This window comes from Podarcis pityusensis, assembly GCF_964106645.2.
Source record: "Podarcis pityusensis genome assembly, chromosome: 17".
Taxonomy (NCBI): Eukaryota; Metazoa; Chordata; class Lepidosauria; order Squamata; family Lacertidae; genus Podarcis; species Podarcis pityusensis.
The window spans coordinates 9686111-9698804 of NC_138042.1; the positions used below are offsets into that span (position 1 = coordinate 9686111).

Genomic DNA, 12694 nt, shown 5'->3' on the forward strand with positions numbered 1-12694 from the left:
GCTGAACTAACAAATTGAACTGGAATACAAAAAAGGGAGGTATGAGGAGGTCCAGGGAAATAAGTATAGGGAAGATAGGTTATGGAAAATTAATGTCTTTTTAACTGTTTATTTGGTATGTTTTTTCTTATTTTCTTTCCCCCCCCCTTTTTTTTGGTTGTATTTTAAAAAAAACTTTATTCTTCTTCTTTTTGTATTCTGTATTTTTTGAAACTTTAATAAATATCATTTTAAAAAAAAGAAGAGAGAAACAGGGCTTTCTTCCCAAAGTTTCTCTATTCTGGCAAGGGCACAAAACAAAAAGACACGCAGATGTGATAATCATTGTGCTTGATAAAGTTTGCATACTTGCCCTTATTCTGAAGTTATATGTGCATGGGAAGTGAGCCACACTTGAACAAGCTGCCACATAAGCAGCTTGTTTTTAACATTTATTCCCCCTTCCTCTTGTTAACTTTGTTTTCATCCACTGTACCTGTGCATCTGTTTGCACGTACAATTCAACAGCATCCATCAAACATGAGTTCACTCTCTGTATTTATTGAAATTGGCTTCTCCCCTATGAAAGCTGTAACAATTCTCCCAGTTTCCAGCAGAGCAGGAAAACACCAAGTCTGGTTTGCTCCTGTGTTTTTGACAACATCTTGATATGCAAGAATTAGCAGGTGATGCTTTTTGAGGCCTGGGGATAAACAGGAGCACTGATTAATGCCTGCAGACCCAGCTGCGATTAAAAGCACATAAACGCGAGAGTCAGTAAAAACTTGGCAACTCCACAGGGTCAACTAACCTTTTCCCTTTCTCTCTCCCCTTTTCTTGCTGTCATTTCACGATAACTGAGAAGCAATTCAAAGCTACTTGTGGTTGCAGGCTGGTCTTCATCTGAGACAGATTCCACTCCATCACTTCATTTGAGTGACACAGTCAGCTTTGAAACACAGAGAGCTCCTGAAGCACACACAATCTTCCCTTAGCCGCCAAGTTCAGCTGTTTCCAAGCACGCTGAAGCTTTCCTCTGCAACGTGTCTTAAGAAATGGACTGCTGGTCATGGGGTCATGCTCGGGCCAGGGGGCTTCTGTGGCAAAATACCCCCTTTTTAAAATAAAGATTTTATTAAAAAAAAAACAAAAAGCAAAAGCAAAGACAAACAAGTAAAGTTGCATAGCACAGGATCCGTGCAAAGGTTGCCTTTTCCAAACAAACAGGGAGCAGTTGATGTAGAGAAATAAAAGCAGCAAAACACAACATGAAAACCAAATTTCACCATTTGATGGGGAAAGAGAATTTCTGAATTTCATATATGAGAGTTTCATATTTCTGAATAGGATGCATCAGAAATGAAATGCTCTGAGTCTTCCTTGCTCTTAGAAACACATTCTTGGTGAGTTATTTAATCTGTGATAGCCAGAGTTCACATCTTCTTGTACCACAGCAAAAGGTTTGGGTCCTGTAGTGCCTTCCATTTCTGAAAATGTAATTTAATGAACCAGATATTGGTTGAAAATGGCTCCGAGCGTTTGAACCAGCAAAAACAAAATAAAAGGTAATTTGGAGAAACGTCTTGCATATCCTCCTCAGACCATTAGTGATCTGGAATTGGATGTTGTGAGGAGCAGAGAGGGATTGAACAGAATGGTTGATTCAATTACAGTGCATTTGGCTGGGGCAGATTGCTCTTCATTCTCAGATCATGTTGTTTTTTGTTTTTGTTTTTAAATGGAATGGGAAAGAAAACAAGCATGGAAGCAAAATAAAAATCTCAATGATGGATTTCCTTCGTTGACTGAAGTGTGCCCACAGCATTACCACCGCCAGTCCCATTGCAATAACACACCAGTTCACTCTGCCTTCCCAGGGTGGGATCCTGTCTCTTACCTGTTTTCCTATCATATGCAGGGAGCCAGTGGGAATTCTGGGACCGCTCTGCTGCAGCCCCACTGTTGGGGTCGATGGCTTGGGTTTCTTATCACAGGGTTGACGGACCCTCCAACATTTCTCCGATGAAAACAGGGAAGCCCTAAGGAAAAGCGGGACATTCCGGGATCAAACCACCAAGTGGGATGGCTTCTGTAAATCTGAGACTGTCCCTGGAAAATAGGGACACTTGGAGGGTCTGTCCTAGCATCAGAGCAAGAGACCAAGCACTAAGAATGCCATTATTTAGACTAGAGGTGTGCTCTAGCCAGTTTTGCAAGGACCATGAATTCCAGACAGGGGCGAAGGAAGGGGGTGCAGGCCGCCCTGGGTGTCACCACTGGGGGGGGTGATTAAATGTCGGGTGGCACTCCCCGGGGGGCCTGCAGCATGCCCGAGCCACGGGTCTCTCCTGGGAGAGATGTGGCGGCTTGTGCGCGCAGGCTCTGTGCTGCCCAAGCAGTCCGTCCGCTGCCACCCCCCAGCTATAGGGTGGCTGAGTGGGAGGAGGCAGGCAGACTCTGGCGGCCCTGCATTGCACCCACAGGCACCCAAGCGGCTTCCTCCGCCGCTGATTCCAGAGTTGAAAAAGCACCCAGCTGCATTACTGATTTGGACGCATCAAGCCAGTAAGAGCACAAGAGCATTAATGAAGCGTCAATGGCGGTGATGTAGGAAGGGGGGTGCGGTGGGTGCGGTGGGTGCGGACTGCCCCAGGTGTCATCACTGAGGGGGGTGACAAAATGGCAAAAAGATGTGTTTTTAAAATAAAATTTAAAAAACTGGGCTCACGACACTTTTTTGGAAAAAATAATATTACAGTGGACGCTCGGGTTGCGATTGTGATCTGTGCAAGAGGTATATTCACAACCCGCAGTGTCTACAACCCACAGCGCTGCATCTGCACATGCACGGGTTGCGATTTGGCACTTTTGCGCATGCGCAAGCACAGAAACCTGGAAGTAACCTGTTCCGGTACTTCTGGGTTTCAGTATGTCCATAACCCGAAAACACGCAACCTGAAGCGTCTGTAACCCGAGGTATGACTGTATTCAAAACGAGTTTAATAACTTCGCCTGACAATTAATTAACCTCAACAAGTCAACATAACACGTATTGAAACTTTTTAGTTCAGTCAACAAATGCAGCGAAACGCGTCTGATCAACGGTTCAACGAGCCTAGTGTTGTGTTCCCACCCAGGCCAGACACATGACTCTAGAAGATCTACAAGCAGGGCATGAAGGTAATAACTCTACTGCAATTAGAGGCATACTGCCCTTTGAACATTCCAGATATGTAGCCATATATGAGACCTTTCCTCCGCACATGGGTGGAGGTTATGAGGATAAAAATGGAGGGGGTGGGGTCCCTCTCTCGAAGTTAGGACCTGAACCAATGGCTTCAAGCTACAAGAAAGGAGATTATGCCTAAACATCAGGAAGAACTTTTTGACATAGCGCTGATTGTGACTGGGGCAGCAGTCGCTGTTTCCTTACATCCCTATGCAAGGCATTCCTCTCCACCCCTAGTGATGCCTTCTTGATGCCAACTCCCACCATCCTTGATCATTGGCATTGCTGGCTGGGATTCATGAGAGTCCAGAACATCTCTGGGGCACCATGTTGCCTGTCTCTGATGTAGACAATACTGAACTAGGTTGATCAGTAATGCCACTCAATATCAGGCAGTTTCATGTGTTTTTCAAAGGATGGACGTTACCTTTTACCCAGAGGTGGCCATGGGGCCATTGGCTCTCAAGAATCACCATTGAGTCCAGATTGGGGGTGGATGGCTTTTGAGTATGGCGCCCAGGAACCAGATGGCTGCTCTCCAGCTCCCCAGAAGGCCAATGCAATGCATCTGCTCAAAGACAGAGAAACATCCTTTTAGTGGCTCAGATGATCTGCCTCTGTAAGGAAACAGACATGCCCTGGAAGTCTGGTGTCCTGCCAGAACTGAGTCATTATCAAACCAGGCTGGAAAACAGTGGAGCCTGGTGGAAGTTAAATTCTCTGTTAACAGCCAACAGTTGCTGATACAGTCTTTCCCGTTGATGGCACAGTCCCTGAACTCCACCCACTACAATCAGTCCTCCTATGAGTCTCCCTGAGCTTTTTGCCCCATGCCCTTTTAGAGCCTGCCCAATATTCAGGCCTACATTTCCATGCGCAAAAACAACCACCTAGTTCAGGGGCGCCATCTGGGGCTAAGCAGCCATGGCCCCCCAAAACAATTTTTTCATGTATGCGACAATGGCCGCGAGAGTTCTGGTAGTACAAGGATGGAAGACTGAAGAAACCCCAACTAAAGAATCATGGTAAGAAAAATTGATGGACTATGCAGAACTGGCAAAACTGACATATAAGCTACGGGACAAGGATAACTGTGACTTTAAGGATGAATGGGAACCCTTTACAAAGTATCTGAAGATGCAACAAAGCGAACTGGACTCCTTGGCAGGTTTTGAATAAACATTCACAAACTTTTTATTGATAATAATCAGCTAAATAGTTTGAGGATCTATACAACTTTGTAACATGCAGAAAACAGCAGTCTCAGAGAAACCAAAGACTGGAACTGAGGGAAGTCGGGGGGCGGGGGGGTGGGTTCTGTGGGGGGGGGGAGGGAGGAAAAATGGGGGGCGGGACAAGGATGATATGTTTTTGGATAATATGTCTTGTTATAATTTTGAATTAAAAAAAATCCTTTAAATAAATATAAAACAACTGAAAACAACAACAACGTTTTTTTCAAAGAGGGGGCCAGACCTCCTCAAAATTCTGTGGTGGCCATGCGTGAACACCGTACGGCATGCTCACCTCACTCCCGCACTCCACCCAACATGCTGACATCACTTGTGCATGCCGCAGGGTGCTCGCGAAATGTCAGCACATCGCATGGGGTGCCCAAGTGACACCAGCATGTTGAATGCTGTGCATGAGTGGCATTAGCATGTTGCACAGCATGCGCACACAGCGTCAGTGTGGCACATGGTGCCGGCCCTCTCAATCGTGGGGGCGAGTCAGCACGCTTGATCTAGCTAGAAGAAAGGCCGTCACGTACCTAAGTCATGCTGCCTGCCTGCCGCCTTTAGTTCACACACCCCTTTCTTGTTCTGGCACTAGTGGCAGCTGGGTGGGGCACTGAGGTCAGGGGCACACTTTCAATTTTCAGTGTGGCACCCTGCGGGAGGCCAAAATTCACCACCCTCTACCTCTCGCCTTCTGTTCTGCCCAGTGGTGTAGCGTGGGTTGCCAGTGCCCAGGGCAGGGTGGGAGGGAGGAAAACGGATGGAGTACTTGTGCACATTCAATTGCCTAATGGTGTCTGCATCACCCAGGAGATCATAGCAGCAGAGATAAGATAAGCAGAGTCGTTCCATTGTCCGGAGTGGTCACTTCCTGTTTCACAGGAAGCCATTTTCAACAGGGCCCAACAACGGAAGCACACAGTTGTATTGAGGCAGCACTGGGTGTTGAAATTTTGTGGCCTGAACAATTTTGTGCCCGGGGCAACCACCCCATGGGGCTCCCCCATCATACTATGCCACTGGTTCTTTCCAACTTGCTACATAGTACAGTGGTACCTCAGGTTACAGACACTTCAGGTTACAGACTCCGCTAACCCAGAAATAATACCTCTGCTTAAGAACTTTGCTTCAGGGTGAGAACAGAAATTGCACGGCGGCAGCGGGAGGCCCCATTAGCTAAAGTAGTACCTCAGGTTAAGAACAGTTTCAGGTTAAGAAGAATGGACCTCCAGAACGAATTAAGTTCTTAACCTGAGGTACCACTGTAGTTGCGGAACCCTGTGGTGCCCCCTAGCCTTGGTATCCATTGCAGTGGAACTGATTGCTCTACCCTAAATTGCCTTCGCTGTGGTGGGGCAGATTAAATGGTGAGTGGGTCACAGCTTGGCAAGACTTGCAGGACTGCCAGGGAGTCACTGCCTTGCACAACTGCAGCAGTTGTGCAAGTGTGCGATCAACGAGAAGGGGCAGGCCTGGCAGAAGAGAGACCACTTGCCTGATCAAGAGGCTCTGTGAACCAGAGACTGAAGTACAGTAGCTGGATCACTGCCTTTATGAATGTCAAAGGACAAAGCCATTTCCTGGACCTGAACCTCTCCTGTAAAGAACCAAACACACATGTACACACAATGCTATTTTCAAACTTAGCCTTTTAAAAAAACGATTCTGCAAAAGGTTCTCAAATTTACAACAAGGTTCTTCAAAAGATTCACCCTTCAGTACAAATCCTGAATCAAAGGCTCCCCACACATTTTTCTATTCTTCAGTATGATCAAGTCAGTCTCCCACAGAGTAAGTGTCTGTTATCTGACAGTGTTCTACCTGCCTGCATGTTTAAACCATATATATTTTATATAGATGAGGTGGGTCTTAAGCTATCTGTATTTTCTTCATCCCCCCCCCCCACTCTTCCATTGGTGAGACTGGGAGTTGGCGAGAATGAGCAGATGAACCAGATCTGCTCATCTGAAGCGAGTGAAAAATCTCTTCTAGGTGACTAAGCTGGGAAGCCCTGCAGGAGCTTCCTCACACCATTCCTTTCACACTAAAAGGGATATATTTGGTCAGGTGGGCTAGTAATTATTTTTGTGGGCTGGTGATTCTTGTGGACTGATTCACAAACCTGGGATCATCATTGTGGTCTTCAATCCTAAGTGACCATGAAGCTGTAACTGGATACTGAATCTGAAGCTGTGAGGTTCTTTCACCAGGAAAAGAATACTGAAGCCCTACAGTCTGTTAATCCTCACCAATGGTTACCTGGCACCTGTCCCTGCCTGGGGGACTTTACTGAAGATCTGGCAGAGTGTGTGGGTAACCGGGAAGAGAGCCATTGGGTAACTAAGTTTGCCATACTATACAGTATATGCCACTTGGGAGTAAGTCCCTTGAATGCATTGAGACTTAATTATGATGAAACCTTTGCAGGGTTCCTCTATAAGGCTAAAGTCCAGTTGCTCCAGCAGTGCAGAGATGTAGGCGCTGTGGTCTAAACCACTGAACCTCTTGCCGATCAGAAGGTCGGCGGTTCGAATCCCCACGACAGGGTGAGCTCCTGTTGCTCTATCCCAGCTCCTGCCAACCTAGCAGTTCCTGCCAACCTTTAGCAGCGGGAGGCCCTATTAGCTAAAGTGGTACCTCAGGTTAAGAACAGTTTCAGGTTAAGAACGGACCTCCGGAAAGAATTAAGTTCTTAACCCGAAGTACCACTGTACCTGATAACAACTGCATCTTACTTAAAGTCACTCTTATGTATGAGGTCATCAAGCCACACATAAGAATATGCTAATAGGTCCCCACCCCCCCACCCCCCATTGCAGGGGTGAGACTGCCCCGCATAATCAAAATCTTTCCAGGGGGTGATTTGTCCATGACACCTGAGTAAGATGGAACCCAGCCTATTGTTGGATCTTTCCCAAACCACTCTGTAGCAAAACCAGATTAAACAGAAGATCTGCCACATATTTTGGGCTCACAATGCACTGAGATAACCTCATTGTTGTCCTGGTGGCCATGAAATTCTGAGCTCTCCCAACATAGATAGTGAAGTCCTCCAATACGATCTTCAAGACTACCCCAACACCAGTAGGGTAGACAGTGCACCAGGAAAACTCCTGTTCTGTTTTTCTGACCCAACACCAGGCACAAACCCTCAAATCCAGCTCCCAAGAAGATTGGTTGCCTCGTGAAAAGATGGAATTTCCATGGATAACGGCGAAAAAGCCAAAAAGAACCCAGCCAGCCTTCTGAAGTGTGTTGATGCAGCAGCAAACATCAAGGCAGACAAAGCTGGCTCACTCAGCTCATCCACCCAGGTCTCAGTAATTCACAACAGGTCAGCCCCTTCAACCACAACCAGATTCTGTTTTTATTATGGGCTGCGCTAGCATCCAAAAACAACAGCACCAAGTGGGAAAACCAACAGGCATGGCAACCCAAATCACATGCAGGAAATGGGGCAGTGGGCTTTAAATATCTGTGGCCCCTTCCACCACCCAGCCCCATACATCCTTCTGCACCAAAACCTTGTTAATAGTTGCACCCGCTGAACCCCACTCCACAGACCCCACAGTTCATCATTCCTAAGGCCGCAAATGAACAGAAAATGCAAAATACTAGGGCTCCAATAATGCAACCGCAATCCAAAATACAGTGCTACAGTGCTTTTAAGTGGCCAGAGAACCACAGCCTTCAGTTCTCATCAAGACAGCAATAGTTTGTAATACAGTTGTGCTTGTATACATAAATAGCTTACCTCACAAGAAAGTGCTACTGTAGTCAAAATCGAACCCCTCATTGCATGAATTTACACAGGGCACAGTATACACATAGCCCTTCTCCCAAATGTTAGGTGGCTCTCAGCTCTTAGGTATGTGTATCTCAACCACCTCCCCAACACTCACATAGGGCAGTTCTCTCAGCTAAGAGATTCCACCCTCTCAGACCCAACTCTCACCTAGGATTGAAGTCCTCTCAACCTATTGCCAACCATCAAGAGGGTGGTGCTCCTGCCATTGAGTAAATCCCTTTGGTGATTGCCCTTTGGGGTCAATGCACTGAGGGTGACCTGCTGTGTGCCTTGGAGTTGACCTATATCCACCCCATCATGGAAGATGGATAGCACAGGATGGGGCATACCCTACCATGAAACTAGCCTGAAGGGTCTTAGAATGAAGGGCATTACCAGTCAGTTATAAGCCCAGTTCTGCTGAAAATAGCTTCCTGTCCCCAACAAAGGGAGGTACCAGATGCTTCTGAATGCACCTCCTCAGGTTGCAAAAGGCCATGGAGACTCCAGAGCCAGCTAGCCAGGTGAGCCATGCCATGAAGCTGTGTTACAAAGTCAACTTTGAAGATGGTTCGGAAACTTCAGCTAGTACAGAATTCAGGTTGCTCACCGGAGCAAGACGGTTTGAGCACGTTACACCAATCCTGGTTTGACTGCACTGGCTACCAATTAGTTTCCGGGCCCAATTCCAAGTGCTAGTTTTGACCTATAAAGCCTTAAACTGCTCAGGACCGCAATACCTCAAGGACCGCCTCTTTCCATATGAACCTACCCAGACCCCGAGACCATCTTCTGAGGCCCTCCTTCGTGTGCCTCCTCCTTGAGAGGTTGGCAACATGAGAACGGGCCTTTTCTGCAGTGGCTCCCCATCTGTGGAATGCTCTCCCCAGGCAAGTACGCCTGGCGCCTTCATTATACACCTTTGGGCGTCAGGCAAGAATGTTCCTTTTTAATCAGGCCTTTGGTTAACCTGATCGACATCCTATACCCTTTTAAAATGTGGCTCTTTCGGGGGGGGGGTATTTTGATTTTATATATTGTGATCTTTTTTGTGAACTGCCCTAAGACCTCTGGGTATAGGGCAGTTTATAAATTCAATAAATAATAACATTTCACCGGAACAGAGCTATTCACATTCTATCTAAAAGGAAACAACTGGATTGTCCACCTGCCTTTCTGGGGGAAGAGGAACATATATCTTAAATACCTGGTTGCAGCTTGTGCCCTTGTTCAATAAGAGAGCTTCTATTCTATTCTGTTCTTAGAATCCTGTAAAGCTTTGAACTTCAGCAAGATATAGTAGCAATGAGTTCTACATACTAAATATGTCAAGCAGGAATCTGGACAGGACAAGTAAGGCTGGAAGACACACTGTGTGCTCTTCTGGAGGTGGAGGAAGTGGAAGAGAAAGGGAGAGGCAGGAAAGCACCTTCCAACAGTTGCGGAGATGAATCAACTTCCCCTCAACTACGCGTATTCTCAAGCAATAACAACGCCATCTGTATTATATACCCAAGAATACCCGTCATTGAAGGGAGCTAGTCAGTCAACTATTCAGCTGGGTCCTCTTCAGCAAAGTCCCACAACGGGAATTGTCTCGAAGGAGGCATCTTGGCCTGTAAAAAAAGAGACAGAAAAAGAAAAGGAGAGGCATCTTCCGGTGGCTACTTTTAGTTCTGACTAGACAAAGTGCCCTCTTGCTTAACTGGGCACAACTTTCTACCTCTGCTGTCTTAAAAATAATACAGTCATACCTCATGTTGCGTCCGCTTCAGGTTACATCTTTTCAAGTTGCGTCCTGCGGCAACCCGGAAGTACTGGAACAGTTACTTCCGGGTTTCGTCGCTTGCGCATGCGCAGAAGTGCTAAATCACAGCGCTTCTGGATGCAAATGCTTTGAGTTGCGGACATGCCTCCAGGATGGATTTTGTCCACAACTTGAGGTTCCACTGTATAGTCAAACCTCAGTTATCAAACGTAATCCATTCCGGAAGCCCGTTCGGCTTCCGAAATGTTCAACAACCGAGGCACAGCTTCTGATTGGCTGCAGGAGCTTCCTGCACTCAAGTGGAAGCCACGTCGGATGTTCAGCTTCCGAAAAACGTTCAAAAACCAGAACACTTACTTCCGGGTTTTCAGGAAGCGGTCGGGAGCTGAAACATTCTAAAATGGAGGCGTTTGGAAACCAAGGTTTGACTGTAATGATAATGATGATGATGATGATGATGATGATATGCCACCCATCTGACTAGGTTGCCCCAGCCACTCTGGGCAGCTCCCAACAGAATATTAAAAGCACAATAAAACATCAAAAACTTCCCTATACAGGGATGCAATCAATTCGGCACAAGGCCATATCTCTGAATGACAGGCAACAGCCCAGCTCTGCTGATTCTACTGGCCAAGATCCCTTTACATTATGTTGTGATGAATCATGAAGATCCCCTAATTTGGGGACCCACTGGGTAGAGTAACGTTTCAGGCTGTGACTCACATGCATTCAGATCCCAGCACTCCTCTGTATCTTGGTTCTACTTTTGCTCTTGTCTTCCACAAAAAATCCTGAGAACCGTAGTTTGATGAAAGCTCAAACACTATACAGAACTCCTTGCTGGAAATCTCCTCTCCTCTTACAGAACTAGTTCCCAGGGTTCTCAGAGAAGGTAGCGAGTTACTCCTAAACTAATTTGTCTGTAACATGTGTGCATCTTTGCAGCCCAATCTTATCCATATTTATTAACAATTGCATCACCATGTAACGTTGGTAGAGTGTTTTCAAATGTTCAAAGTGCTTTGTAACAGCAATGTCAGAGATATTTACTCACAGTTTAGTCAGGTTTTTTTGTCCCCCATATTCAGTGCTTTCTTTCAAGATAAATAGGTGCCGGAACTCACCATGAAATTTTTACAATAAATTGCCGGGTGACTTGGGGCAGCCCTGACGGATGCTGGTTTGACAACAGTCGCATTGACTGCCCACAGAGGTGTTAAAAACTATGGCAAGCCATCTCCCTAGCTCATTTGGGGGTCGCCCCTGGTTCTGGTGCAGGTCAAAGAAATGCACCCCCTCATTCTCTTAGATTCAGGCAGATGGCTAGGGCAGCTCAGAAGGGTCGCTGTGCAGGTAGAGACCTGGATGGAAAAGTTAAAACTTGCTTCCACTACAAAGGAGACTGTAATGGCCTGGGAATTGGATTCAGAGGCTGAACCTGAGGATTCCCAGCCTGCACAGGAGTCCCCGCCTCCAGGGCCGGCTGAGCCGGGGCTGGGGCATGAGCCTGAAGGGCCCTCACCTGTGCCAGATCCTCAGAAGCAGATGCCAGCTGAATCCACTATGGCTCCAGAGGTGATCGAGGACCCATTGCCTACAGGTGCTCCTCTCCCAGCCCTGTCAGGGGAAGGTGAGGTTGCCTCTGGGTCCAGTAACCCTCCAGCCTCTCCAGAGCTGCAGAGGCTCAGGGCAGAGAGGTGGAGGGAACTAAGTTCTCTCAGGAGGAGTGCTTGCCTGAAGGCCAGGAGAGGCGAGTCACCTGTGGGCCAGGACCGCCCTAGGCCTCAGAGGAGATAAAGGCCAGTCAGCCCAGTCCCAGGTTGCAGGAGCAACTTCGTTGGAAACCTGTTCCTGCCAGCACCCTGACCTGCTCTTCCGGAGTTCCTGACCACGCCCGGCTCCTTGCCTTGGACCCTGCTTCGCCCTTGATGGACAGCCTCCAGACCCTCGACCCAGGACCGGACTCAGACCATGCCACACGGTAACCCCCTCGGGACCAGCACAGAGACAGATTGAAGAAAAGGAAATAGAAATTGGCCCTGCCCCATAGCTTGACCAATTATGGGTAGGAGCGGCTAGGAGCTAAGTGAAGTCACAGAGCCAAAAAGAACTGTAGACTTGTGCACACTGGTCAGCTTTCATTTGGCCTTGAAAAGACTGGCCAGCTTCCATATTGACTTGGAAAGCTTGTTTTGGGCTTCTCAGAAGTATGTCAAGGTAAGAAGCGGGCAGGGGGAGCGCCGGCCCGCAATGGCGTCCGCCTGAGAGGTGCCAGAACTGCACTCTGGCATCCTCCAGCTGAAAAAAAATCCCACTACTACCCATATTGCAGATGGAGGGCTGAGACTGAGAGACTGTGGCTTGCTGAAGGCCACACCAGGAAGAAGCGAATTTAGAGGAGCATAACCAGTTCAGCTGGGCACGGAGCCCTGGGGATGCTGGGGTTCAGGTCAAAGTTGCTGAGCTTTTTTTAGGGGGGAAAGTCCCTTTTTAGGGGGTTCAGGTAAACTGAGGAAAGGGGAAAAGTCACTCCCCAATAAAATCGCTAATAAAACTATCTGCCTCACAGCGAAAACTTGACCAGTTGGACACCCTTGCTGTAGAGGATGCTGCAACTATTATTTAGAATGCATCACAAGAGGCAGGGAGCACCAAATTTTGGTGTCAGACAGGGCACCACTGAAATTTGA

At 47.3% G+C, this 12694-nt stretch overlaps 1 protein-coding gene across 1 annotated transcript in view; it reads right to left on the reverse strand.

Moving 5' to 3' along the window:
• Positions 1-886: 886 nt before the first annotated feature.
• TSPAN16 (tetraspanin 16) overlaps positions 887-12694 on the reverse strand; it is a 214771-nt gene continuing 202963 nt past the window's right edge. The window contains exon 10 of the transcript XR_013981010.1: positions 887-897. The gene's annotated coding sequence lies outside the window, so the exon portion shown is untranslated. The remainder of the gene's footprint in view (positions 898-12694) is intronic.